Source organism: Pezoporus occidentalis, unplaced genomic scaffold (genome assembly GCF_034315485.1).
Source record: "Pezoporus occidentalis ecotype Australia unplaced genomic scaffold, CSIRO_AGI_Poc_V1 ctg140, whole genome shotgun sequence".
Lineage (NCBI taxonomy): Eukaryota > Metazoa > Chordata > Aves > Psittaciformes > Psittacidae > Pezoporus > Pezoporus occidentalis.
Window position 1 is genome coordinate 667,850 of NW_026913210.1, and position 14,144 is coordinate 681,993.

The window sequence follows — 14,144 nt, forward strand, 5'->3', positions numbered from 1 at the left end:
AAGGCTGAGTGGTGATCTCATGACAGTCTAGAACTTCCTCAAGGAGAGCTGCAGAGAGGGAGGTGCTGATCTGTCTCTGGTGGCTGTAACAAGACATAGGGCACAAGGAAATGGAATGGAGCTGCATCAGGAGAAGTTCCCATTGGACACTGGGAAAAGATTCTTCACCAGCAGGGTGGCTGGTAACCGGAACTGGTTCCCCAGGGAAGTGATGCATGGCAACAAGCTTGTCAGAGTGCAAGGAGCATCTCGATAGTGCTCTTAGCGATATGGTTTAGTTTTAGGTGGTCCTGCAAAGAGCAGGGAGTTGGGACTCAATGATTCTTACGGGTCTCTTCCGACTCGAGATACTCTGTGATTTTGTTATACAATCCCTTACCAGTCAAGAACTGTGGTCTTAAAAGCTGGTAGATTTGTATAGTGTTCCCATGTTTTTATATGTCTTATAAAAAAAAAAAAATTATCAAAGTCAGATTTTTTATAGACAACTTCATTCAGTCTGTGAGATCTGCTACTGTTTTTCTATTGCCCATGTAATAAAACCCTTTTTACTATCATAAATCATACTACCACCACCACCACCATTTTGAGAACAGCAGACTGTATTCAGAGCAGGATCATCCTGTCTTAATCCCATTTTAGTTTCTGACTTTTCCAATTGTTTTTTTCAGGTAAGGGCTGGAATTACTTTGGACAAACAACCAGTGCTAGTTAGGCTTACTATACTGCACTGTTCTGCTCCATGTTCCTTGTCCTATCGTTCACCTGCATATTCCTCTTCAATAACTCACTCATACAAATCCACAGGGAAAGGAACAGGATTTTTTATAAGGAACCACAGAAGCAATGCTGGTGTGTTTGAAGGTCTAGATTATATGTTAGCAATTTTCTTATTCCCAAAAGGAGGCTGACACAGATGGAATATGAAGCAACTAAAACGCAATTAACTCAATTTAAATGAAGACTGATGTTTCTGCTTCACCTTCAGTAACAGATTGAGTGACTTGGGCTAAAATGACCTCTTTTGGGGGAGGTGGTTTTTTTGGCTGTTTGGGTTTTTTTTTGCTAACTAGCTTTAACATGGAGAGTTCCTGTCTCACTGCTAAACCTCACATTTATCTTAACATGGAAGAGCCTTTCTTCCAAAGGCTGGAAAAAACAGCCAAGGATGACAAGGCAGCAAGACTTACTTACTTCTTTCAGCAGCAGTACAGGCTTATGCCTGCTTGAAATGCTCTTGAACTTACTGTCTTGATTCTCTTATCAGTGTGTACATTTTAATTGTATAAAAATTAGCAAATAAAATTCCATCAGTGAAAACATTGTATTTAAAACTTTGTGGGTTTACTGCTTATGCAAGAGAGGTTTAATTTTACTGCCGAGAAAGGATCTGAGCACACATAATTCAGAATTTCAGTCCAGAAATCATATGCAGATAGGCATGAAGTGTGAGGTCTGGTACTAAAAGCTCAAGCTAAAAATTTGTGAAATTTCCTCTGGTTGCTTGTAATTGCTCAGAGAAGTCAGTCATAGCTTACAGTGATTTTCCTAAGAAAGATTACACAAGCAGCACCTGTTACATATGAAGGAAGCATAACAAAAAATGTAGGATAAGAAGCAGGAATGTTACATTTGAGAAAATTTGGGTGGATTTGGCACTGCAGGTGTGCTAGGAAAGCCTTGATGCAGATGCAGCTTTTCTGGCCAAAAAATATAAAGAATGCCTGGGTAATATTTTACTGACCCGTCTTTTTAAATTTCCAGGACTATACTAGAAAGACAAAAGCAGACCACTAAGTAAGCTGTGGTTTGAATGTGTACAGCTGAGCATTAGTGGGGCTGAGCGTTTTATACATTGCCAAGACAAATATATGGTAAAGTGCTCTGGTTTTTAGCAGTACTCGGCCAAGAAGAATAATGTATTCTTTTTATTTATGCAGCTTGAGATGTCTATGGATTTTTCCTTTAAGTGTTAAAGACAGTAAGGCTTACCCATTTATATGCTGGCATCATCCCTGTTGAAACACAAAGGGAAATAATATTGTGCCATCTGTTGCTAATTTGCATCCCAGTTCTGACAGTCACCCTGGACTGCTGCAGGATGGTTGAACTCCTGAGGAAAAAAGCTCTGGTCTGCATTTAACTCTCACCCAGTCCTCTTCCTTTTACAGCCTCGCCCAAAATGAGCCAAGAGTTGTTCTGTAGAAAAGCTTAAGTGGGGAAGCTGGTAAAGAAGGGATTTCCTTTTGTATTGTAAGGTCAAGGCAAGGCACAGCTATAAACCAGGGAATTATTAAACAAAAAGTTCATTCTGTCTCTTAGCATGTAGTAAAGATACACACTTTAATTTCCATTCCAGTAATTGCTTTCAGCTCCTTATGAATTAAATCAATTAAACAGTAATGAATTAGCATTCTACTTTGTATTTCTCTAAATAGCATTTAATCAAAATATAGCTAGGAAAATGGCATATCGAATAATGTCTGCATGGCTGTAGATAGAGCTTATTAAATCCAGAACAGCTGAGAATCTGTTTCAGAAGTACATCTTGGAAGGAAGACTAGATACATCTGCAAGTTTTGTACTTTTTAGTGCAGCCAATTTTGTGATGTGCTCTGAAAGCATGAGTCACAAAGCTAATCCTGATACAAAGCAAACAGTACAGGTTTGCCATTTCTTAATTTAATGTCTTCACTTTTTTTATGCAGAGACCCTTCCTCTCTTCTAAGGCCAGAAAGACATGAAACACATTTTTCAGAGCCAAGCTGGCACTTCTGTTTTGTTAATTTTCTTTCCTAATTGGCTAGTCTACGTTTGAGTGAAACTGCCCTTTTGAAAGATACACATTTAATTCTGCCTTGCATAATCCAGCAAGAATCACCGGCTTTTGGAAGCGCCAATCCAAATTCACTATTTGAAAAGTTCAGTTTTTAGAACCGCCACTAATACCTCCACATGTTGCACCCAACTGATTTTGTGCAATATAGGTTTTTCATTCACGTAGCTTTTTTGTATTCGCTGAATATCTGTACAGCCTGCTGCTTTGGATGAAGTCACAAAACACAGTGCATAAACTGAACTGTTGTGTTCTAATGTGCAATTACAGGTTTTTTCTTACACAGATTATAAACCACTGTATTTTGGGGGAGTTTTATAACATGTTGTAACCACATATTTCAAATAAATGCCTGTTCATTTAATGTTAAAATAACAAGGTTAATAAAGCAATACTTGCAACATTGGGAAATAAAAATATTTTTATTGATCCCTGTATGTGGGCTACATTATAATTTATAAGTTACTAAGCTTTCACCAGTAACTGGCATCTTAATGCTTGTGTCTGATTTGGGAACCTGTTTTTACTTTCGAGGTTCCAGTGCAAGTGATTAATTTCTGGAAAAAACATGACAGTCATTTGAAAAACATACTTCACTGATTTTGTGGAGTGGTAGTTTTGTCTCTGATTTTGGATTAGACACCACATTTAGCAGAGGTAGCTTGTGTGCTTTTTTCGAACAAGGCATATGTCTTTCCCTGTTCTTGAGGAAAATTTTGAGCAAATTAAATGTAAATGTAAATAAAATTAGCTTACCAGTTATTAGAAAACTTGCTAAAATGGGTAGTCAGGCTCTCTGGAGACTGGGTGTATACTGCACGCGTTCCAACCTGTGGTTAGGGATTTCTTCTGCACTGGTGCTCCTGGCTGCTTTGAGACACAAACCAGCAACAAGGGGAAAGAAATGTTGGTAGTCTGAGACAGAGACTATCCAACTCCTTGAAGAAAAGGTCTGTAACATTGATCTCAAGTCTGTTTACAGGAAGCCAGGGAGCAAGGTCAAAAAAGTGCTGCAGAAATGTGATCTTACTGTCTGAAATACACAATATATGCACAGTAGTCCAATATGCCTCTTGTAGGCTCCAGCTATTGAACAGTTAGAAAGGCCTAAACTTTGCTTTATTTTTTTTTTTTTTACAATGAGCAGTTAATAAGAGACATCTCCATTGAACAAATCATTTCCTTATTAAATTTAACAAGAGGCTTTATCAAAATGGTCTTTTCCTCTGAGAAACAAGTATAACAGCTTCTTACCAAAGCACTATTGTAAAATTGAGACTATATGACCATTTACTGAATTACTGTCAAAGAGTCATAGACATTTTAATCTATGGTAATCTTTGCAATCCCTTGCCATCTAAGCATTGTACACTTACAATAAAAAAAAAAAAAAAGCCTTTTTTGTAGGTCACAACACTGAGTACAGTTCTACTCTGCTAGATCGAGTCAACTAGGTCTGGCTGGGTAAGGCGCAGGTACAGTGACCTCACTTCAGCTCAGGTCTATCAAAAAAGCAGTGGATCCATCAGTCTTCATGTGAAAGGAAGCAGATTTTTAAAATTTACTCAAGAGTAATGTTATATTCAACTGCTTGCGTTTGATTAGACTTACCTCTGAAGCCTATATTTTTCCTTTATTGTGAATGGGAAGCTATACTGCTTTATTGTCTATTACATTTCCCTGGTATTAAGTAAGAGCAGTTACAGCATTCCGATGTTTAAAATAGATGATTCATATCTTAAGATGCTGGAGAGGAAATTGGTGGAGGAATGGCAAAGTAAGGTAAGAAGCACAAATGCTAACAGGATAATGAATACATTTCAGATAGTGAAGAAATTACCCATTCTCACATTTAATGGGGTCATTTATGATGTACAGTAGCTACGTCTTTTGTTCAGGTAGTGTTTTGTGCAACATGATAACAGGCTCCAATGGCTGCTGCAGTCATTTGTGCTTGACCGTCATACAAAAGCATTGAAATGTGAGTGCTGACTAAACGGAAAGTGAGGCATCATGAAGTACTTTGGTGTGCAGTTGATTAGAATGGATAGCCAGCACCACTTACAGGATTTTAAGAACTGCAAGGTAATATTTAGCAGGAACCATTAAACAATGCTCATGGTTCTGCCTGTTTTCTTCCCTTCTTACTGCCTTCACCAATTCCAGTGCTATGATGATATATTTTTAAAATGCAGCATTTCTGAGCACCTAAATCAAGGAAAGTGTCTGGAAACAGCCACACGAATTACTGATGATGATGAACTGCCATAATGACACAGGCAAAGAAGAGTTTTGGTGATACTTGTGAACTGATAACACTTGGAAAACATTACCTAGCAACAGAATGTGCCATAACGCCTTACATCATCTCAGACTATTAAAAATAGAAGTCAGTTCTACCTCTCAGCATATATGTTCAGGAAAAGGCTGGCCACACTAGCAAAATGTTGATATAGCTTGTCAGAAATGTCTTTCCTTTTTAAAGGAAAAAGGAGACTTCCTATTCACTAACATGTTGACATTCCTCCACTTGGAGTCAAATACACTCAAGATTCCTCAGGAATACATTAGAATGACGTTAATAGCTGTGTCTTTAAAAGAGACATGAATTATTAAAAGCATTTTCCTCATGTAATAAGAAAGCTAATGTGAATGGTTTAGCATTTCAGAACAGAAGTTTTAAAACCTGTATTACACAAAGTGACAAAGTAGTTCCTCTGAACATGCAGTCAAGGTCTTGCTCATATTTGTCTCATGTTTGAGCACCTAGGACAATGTCACAGAGTTTAATAAGGGGTGAACTCAGAGTGTGGCTGCCTCCTGAGAAGAGGAAAGATCTAGTATTTCTTTCCAATGGTTGCATATTTCATTAAACTTCTAAGAAGTTCCAGCCTGTCGAGTTTGGAGAAAATCAGCCAAAAGATTCAAAAGCTCTGCAGCACTGAGAAGATAAGCCTGTACCATTAGGGCTTAGGAAGCTGTGCTATAAACAAGCAAGACGCTTTTCTTCCTTAATGTTCACATAAAGACACGTATGAGTTAGTCACAAAAGGAAGAAAAAGAAGGAAAAATGTTAGGGTCAAGTGTGTAACTGATGGTAAGGACAGGTGATGATCTGCTTCTTTCCAGCAGATACTTTCTTCTCTCAAAAAAGGATCCTTTCAACCCTTTCTTCTCTCACATAAAAGGATAATTCCCATGCTTCTTTAAGCATAAGGATTATGTTTGCCAGAAAGATCTGCTTTTTCAGGTCCAGAAATATTCCAGAAAGGAAAATAGCTGGTTTGGCTGCAGGAAGCAATGTAGGTAGGTTTGGGTTTTCAACTCCTGTCTTGACTGTATGGTAGCCTCAGTGATGCTTCTGATCACAACTGTATTTTCACTTCAAGACATGGCTATTCTTGTTCTGTTTTTTAAATGCAAACTATATTTCAATGGCTTAAGAAATCATAAGAGAGCATTTAAGAAACCTGGATTCCTTTTTAATTAAGTTTAGTTGACTTCAAACAGGCTGCACAAGACAGCATGATGACTAGAGACAAGCAGTCAGTGTTCAGCTTTTCTCAAGCGGAAGGTAGGTTACACTTGCATCTCATAAAGAAGCCAGTCACTTGAGGGTGTTCCTTTCTCCTCTGGGCTAATGGCCAATATCCCCAGAACAGCAAAAGCAAATACCATACTGCCACAGTTGTGGCAGAGTGACATTCAGCTTCTGTGCATGAGCAAGCGCAAATTACAGCACATGACATCCCACTCATTTCAATGGGATTGCTTGAGAAGTCAGCGCACCAGAACCTTTCTGTCTTGTAGCTGCCTCACAAGTTGTTACCACCTAAAGATGAAAGGCAGAGAGACTATACTTATCCACTACTTCTTTCAGAAAAAAAAGCCGATTATTTCTGGTGCCTTCCAGATAAGGCAGGGATTGGGATCCTCACACACCCTGTAAACAGACTAGAAAGCCTAACTACATCCAGGGTTAAATTTTAATTCTGCTTTACCAAGTTCACTGCTACACAGCTAATGAGCTGCAATGCCACACAGTACCAAGGTTACTGGGAGATGTAACGTGGTATAATTAAGACCAGGTTTACTTACTCAGTACATTGTGTGATCAGTTTTATGAATTGGCCCTTGTATGTCATACTGGGTGCATGGCTGAGGGAAGAGCAGAAATGACAGGAATTAAAGATTTATTATGAAGATGACTTCCATGAGGTTAGGAGCCAGAGAAATTTATCATTAAACTGTTAAAGAGAGCATTAAAAAAATTATTCACTTTAGTAAATACTAATAGCACACAAAACTTACGAGTTTTTCTACACAATCTCAAGCAGTTCTTCAGATCTGTCTGACATTCCATAATGAAACACTGAGATCACAAGAGAATGACTCAGGCTGATACCATATGATAGCTGTAGAATACTTGCATACAACCCAAACAGTCCTTCCTACTTTTTGCTTAAGAGAAAAGAGTATGGAACTCTGTCTGGGGACAGGTGAGCAGTCCACAGAGAGTTTGTGGGTCAGGGTTAAAGGGAATATAGCTATGGGAGACATTACTGTGGGGATCTGTTACACCTGATCAAGCAGAACCTGCGGACGAAGCACTCCATAGACAGATAGGAAAGCCTCACGCTCACAGGCCCTTGTTCTCATGGGTGACTTCAGCCACCCTGACATCTGTTGGAAGGACGGTACGGCCCGGCACAAGCAATCCAGGAGGTTCCTCGATTGTGTAGAAGACAACTTCCTTCTGCAAGTAACAGAGGAGCCGACAAGGAGAGGTGCCAGGCTTGACCTCGTGCTCACCAACAGGGAAGGGCTCATTGGAAATGTGACTCTCCAGGGCAGCCTTGGATGCAGCGATCATGAGATGCTTGAATTTGAGATCCTCAGGACAGTGAGAAGAGCGTGCAGCAAGCTCACTGCCCTGGACTTCAAAAGAGCAGACTTTGGCCTCTTCAGGAACCTGCTTAGGAAGGTTCCATGGGATACAGCCCTAGAGGGCAGGGGGGCCCAAGACTCTTGTTTGATACTCAAGGATCACCTGCTACAAGCTCAGGAATGTTGCATCCCAACCAGAAGGAAGTGCAGCAGGAGGGCCAGGAGACCTCCTTGGATGGATAAGGAGCTCCTGAGGAAAATTCAAATGAAAAAAGAGGCTTATAATAAGTGGAAGCAAGGACAGGTGGCATGGGAAGAGTACAGGGGTGTTGTCCGGGAAGCTAGGGACCAGGTTAGGAAAGCTAAGGCTCAGTTAGAATTAAACTTAGCTAGAGGTATTAAAGGTAACAGGAGGGGATTCTACAAGTACATAGCAAATAAAAAACAGACTAGGGAGAATGTAGGCCCCCTCAGCAAGCTCTCGGGAGAACTGGCTACACGGGATTTGGAGAAGGCTGAGGTTCTGAATGACTCCTTTGCCTCGGTCTTCACTGGCAAAGGCTCTGACCAAACCACCCAAGTCTTGGAAGGCAGACGCAGGGACTGTGAGAATGAAGACCTTGCACCCACTGTAGGAGAGGAGCTGGTTCGGGACCATCTTAAAAATCTGAACATGCACAAGTCCATGGGGCCTGATGAAATCCATCCGCGGGTCCTGAAGGAGCTGGCAAATGAAGTTGTGAAGCCGCTGGCCATCATATTTGAGAAATCATGGCAGTCAGGTGAAGTTCCCGACGATTGGCGAAAGGGAAATATAACCCCCATTTTCAAGAAGGGGAAAATGGATGACCCGGGGAATTACAGACCAGTCAGTCTCACCTCTGTGCCTGGCAAAATCTTGGAGCAGATTCTCCTGGAAGGCATGCTAAGGGTCATGAAAATCAACAAGGTGCTTGGTGACAGCCAGCATGGCTTCACTAAGGGGAAATCCTGCCTGACCAATTTGGTGGCCTTCTATGATGGGGCTACAGAACTGATGGACAGGGGTAGAGCAGTTGATATCATCTACCTGGACTTGTGCAAAGCGTTCGACGCTGTCCCACACGACAACCTTGTCTCTAAATTGGAGAGACATCAATTTGATGGATGGACCACTCGGTGGATAAAGAACTGGCTGGATGGCCGCACACAAAGAGTTGTGGTCAATGGTTCAATATCCGGCTGGAGACCAGTAATGAGTGGTATCCCTCAGGGATCAGTGTTGGGACCGGTCTTGTTCAACATCTTTGTCAGTGACATGGACAGTGGGATTGAGTGCACCCTCAGCAAGTTTGCCGATGACACCAAGCTGTGTGGTTCAGTTGATACCCTGGAGGGAAGGAATGCCATCCAGAGGGAGCTCGACATGCTTGTGAGGTGGGCTGATGCCAACCTCATGAGGTTTAACCATGACAAGTGCAAGGTTCTATACCTGGGTTGGAGCAATCCCAGGCACAGCTACAGGTTGGGCAGAGAAGAGATTCAGAGCAGCCCTGCAGAGAAGGACCTGGGGGTATTGGTTGATGAGAAAATGAACATGAGCTGTCAGTGTGCGCTCACAGCCCAGAAAGCCAACCGTATCCTGGGCTGCATCAAAAGAAGCGTGACCAGAAGGTCAAAGAAAGTGATCCTGCCCCTCTACTCTGCTCTTGTGGGACCTCACCTGGAGTATTGTGTGCAGTTCTGGTGTCCTCAACATATAAAGGACATGGAACTGTTGGAACAAGTCCAGAGGAGGGCCATGAGGATGATCAGGGGACTGGAGCACCTCCCGTGTGAAGACAGGCTGAGGAAGTTGGGGCTGTTCAGCCTGGAGAAGAGAAGGCTGCGTGGAGACCTCATAGCAGACTTCCAGTATCTGAAGGGGGCCTATAGGGATGCTGGAGAGGGACTCTTCATTAGGGACTGTAGTGACAGGACAAGGGGTAATGGGTTCAAACTTAAACAGGGGAAGTTTAGATTGGATGTAAGAAGGAAATTCTTTCCTGTTAGGGTGGTGAGGCACTGGAATGGGTTGCCCAGGGAGGCTGTGAATGCTCCATCCCTGGCAGTGTTCAAGACCAGGTTGGACAAGGCCTTGGGTGATATGATTTAGCGTAAGGTGTCCCTGCCCATGGCAGGGGGGTTGGAACTTGATGATCTTAAGGTCCTTTCCAACCCTAATGATTCTATGATTCTATGAAACGCTTATTTTATGTGTGAGGGAAGGATTTTATGAACATCTTTTCTGCATAAAGAAAGATAGGAGATATGTTTCTGCTATTTGTATTTTATGCTAGAAAATTATCTCACTTCCACAGAGAATGCTCAGGCTGGGCAAATATCAGACCTAAGTGGCATTCCTTAAATGCAAAAGAGGTTTAGGTTGGCTAGGTCTTTAAAGGTCATCTAGTTATAACCTTCCTGCCATTGGCAGGGACACCTTCCACTAGACCATGTTGCTCAAAGCCCCATCCAGTCTGGCCTTGAATACTTAATGATGTTCCTTGGGTAAAATTTGCTTATCCTTGAATCAAGGACTAAATTCCCATTGAATTTAAGGTGAAATGTTGGCAAATGTGCTGTCTTTTCAATGTGAAACTTAAGGCCAAAGAAACAATAGAGAGAATTGTTTGGCGTGATCTTTCCTTACGTGCAGTGAGATCAGTATGTTTGACTATTGGTAACTATTTATGTGCCTTCCAGATATGTTCTGCCTGATGTGACATGTTGTCTTCATGGCTGTTGCTATATTTGTGACAGCAAAGGATGTTACTGAGTGTGAAGATGTGTTAAGCAGCTAAATGCCAAGCAATCACACCAAGTATTGGAAGTTCAGGCTTCTCTGGCCAGTTGTCCCTTGTGCAACAGAGTGGGCAGACCTGAGTGGCAGTCCTCTCCACTAGCTTAATGCAGTCCTTTCACCAAGCTGCTGTAGCTGCAGGGGTAAGCTTTGCTGCAAGGTCTTCTGAGCACTCAGAAAACCAGTGGTCAATATGACAGGTCAGCATCTCCTGGAGCATGCACCTAAAAAGTAAAGGCACTACATTTGCAAATATTTCCAGTTTTACATGCCACATGTATGGTTTTCCTTTCCTCTTCTGCAGATTTCACAGCCCATAACTTACTGTCTTTGAGACTGCCTAAGTGCACCACTCTTACAGTGGGCTCAGTAACTCATCCACTCAGCTCTGGAATACAGCTGCCAGTGGCTCTGACCACTTATCAAATATAGTATACATGATGAGGTTTGAATCAAAACAGCTCTATTTTAGCTGAGAAACTATAGCCCTATTACAGTCCATGCTTCTGGAATGCTGATATTTATTCAGAAAAAAACAAACATCCAGGAAAAAGTAAAAAAAACCATCCGGCTGATTGTCAGCAATTTGCAAATCTTCTTAATCTCCAGGGGAAAATAAGCTAAAGACAAGTGTTATTTTGAAGAAACCTGCTAAGGTAGTGATAGAACTCTGTATAAAAACACATGTGCTACATGCAAATATACCTTGTGAAACTTACACCACCCTGGAACATGAAAATGACAGCAGCATTTTGATGAACATGAATTCTGGTGTAATAGGAGGCAGGATAAATTATTTTTATTGTTTCACAACCTTATGGTTTATGCATCTACATTACGAACCTGTGTTTTCCTATCTGGCATAACCCAGGTCCATGTTCTGTTCCATTCCATTCCAGAACCTTCATGCTTGTAGTCAGTTTGTATGCCAGAAGAACTGTTAAGGGCATACATTCCTCAATTTCATCAGTGGCATAGCCAAACACCAAGCCCTGCATTGAAAAACAGGGAAATAAGCCACTTGTTTCTACATTCTCTTTCCATTTCTGCATCTGTCTTTGCTATTTAGTACTTTAAAATCACCCAAACCTAGAAAGATACAGAGTTCATACACTTTGACATACAAGAAGCCTGAAATAACGTTTATGTATCTGCATGCACAAGAATCAGAGTCACAGCAGGGTCTGGTTCCCAAGAATGACTCTACCTTAAACATCCATAAGAACCTGCTGCAAAGGTTTAACAGACATGAAGCTCATAAAGACTGCTCAGTCTTCTCCCCACACGACAACTAAAATAACACGGCATTTGATGCTTAAGAAGAAAAACCAGGCTACCAAAACAACTTGAAAGACCAGAAACTGACACTGAGTGATAAAAACCTTAATTGTAGCTCTATCCATAAGACCACTAGATGTGGGAAAAGCCACTTTCACTGAAACTAGCGAAGGCTGTGCTACTTGTTTTCACTTCTGGTGATTAAGAGAGCACACAATTAACTGCCAATTCTTAGACTTTGCACAATAGCTTTTAAGGAAGGGCTCTGGTCCAACACAATTCTAACTGCTTGTGCAGAAACTAAATTTGACTAAGCACCTAGAATTAAGTCCCATTACCTGATCCCCTGCTCCAGTGTCATTGTCACTTTGCCATGGGAGACAGCATGCTTGATCTCTTTACACTGTTATTCGAATGCTACTAAAACTGTGCAAGTCTTTCAGTCCAGTTCTAGTGAAGGGAGTTTTGTAAAGTTAGTTCATACATTCTTGAGAGTTCATAAATTGTTAGAGAAGCTTTTTGGGATTATCTGGTTATCTTGGCTAAAACCTTTCTAACTCTAAGCATGTAAGCTTCCTATACTGTGTTTTGTATTGCTAATAGAAGCAGACAATCGGCATATTTATCTAACAGTCTCAGGATCTAGGCAAGTTAGTGGTATTAGTTCAGACTTGAGCTGTTAAAACTGAAAGGATAAGTGTAATCCTACAAGCTGCCCCACCAAAACTTGTTATATTGCTTATGATGACTAGGGTTCAAACCATTTAGGTATTAAAGCTGGGAGAGGAATGTGTAAAATGTACCAGAAATTGGTATTCATTTTTTTCTTGTAATAGGGTTCAATAAAATTAGAGAAAAGCTGCATATATCATGCATGTGAAGGGAAGACTGAAGGGGAATAGTTTATATAAGGGATTCAACTGCTGGAAGGATGCTACTTTGAGAAATATGTTGAGAATACATAAGGAATTCCCTTGGGTGTGAACTTCAAGTGTCATAGGCTTATGCATGCCAAGGACAAGGAACATCAGTGTTAAATCTTTCACTGTACAAACCTGCAAGTGTAACAACCGCCTTCTGACTTTTGTGCAAACGCTAGTTCTCCTGCATCAGAGAAGCAGAAGGTACCTAGCACTTTCAAGAATAAGTCTGTTACAGGTGTGCCACCTTCAGTACCAGGCATTGAAAAATGTGTATCAACATCTATGCGGCTTTCTCCTGGATCTGAATGCACATTTCTTTTTTACTTTTTGAAAGATCACAAAAACATGACTTTGGCCACATGCAGAACACACCTAAGAATGAACACATGAAGGGTCTTGCTCACCTTTCTCTCTCACAATTTGTTGGTAATCTACTACAGCCTGGGATGTTATCTCTCCACAAAGCAAAATCCTTACAGGTTTTGCACTGCAGAAAAAAGATGAAACATCAGAATTTTACTGGTACTATTTTACAGTTACACAGGGAGATCCTGAAGATGATTCTGTGAACAAAGCATTAGTCATAGCAGAAACTCAGTGAAAAGCCGTAGCATACATACAGGTCCATATGCAACCACTCTTCAGCTGATACGAATATTAAAATGTATATGGGTGGTCCATCTTACCCAATTATCCTATCTCCACAGCAACCAGTAGCAAATTCTGTAGGAAAAGAACAAGTGCATAGTGCTATTTCTCCAAATACTTCTTTGGTCTCAACAATTTCAGCTCAGGGTTTTCCTTTCATTGTTTCTTTCAAGCATCCACTTGGCCTCCAAACTTTTTCAGTTTATGTTAATACATACAGAAAGCAATCACAAAAAAGGCAGCAAATAAAATTCAGGGAACCACAGATACATTTTTCTACTGGTAGAGAGAATCAAGTTTGATCATCTCCTTCAACTACATTTCATAGTTCCATAAAATACAGTGGCTTAGTACTTACATAACACTTTGAGATTTCTTTTTTTTTTCCCTGAAACTTTTAGTCAGGGCCTGCACAACTAAACAGAAATTCTAATTTTCAGTCAGTAAGCCCTGCAGTGAGTGTCATAATTGTTTTCTGTCCTCTAGCCCACTACTTTTTTAGCAGACTCTGTGTCTGGTCAATCAATTTATCTTTTCCAGACTTATGCTTTAATGTAATACTCCAGTTTTCTGACTCCAGTCAACAGTTTTAAGGCATGTTTTTCTTAACATAGTACATAAATCAGGAATTTATGTATGTAGTCATGTCATATCTCAGTCTTCTTTTTGGCAAGACACACTGATAATATTTCTCACCTCTCATGACACATTTTATAGTCCTTGTCATTTTTGCAGCATTTCCCTGTTAACC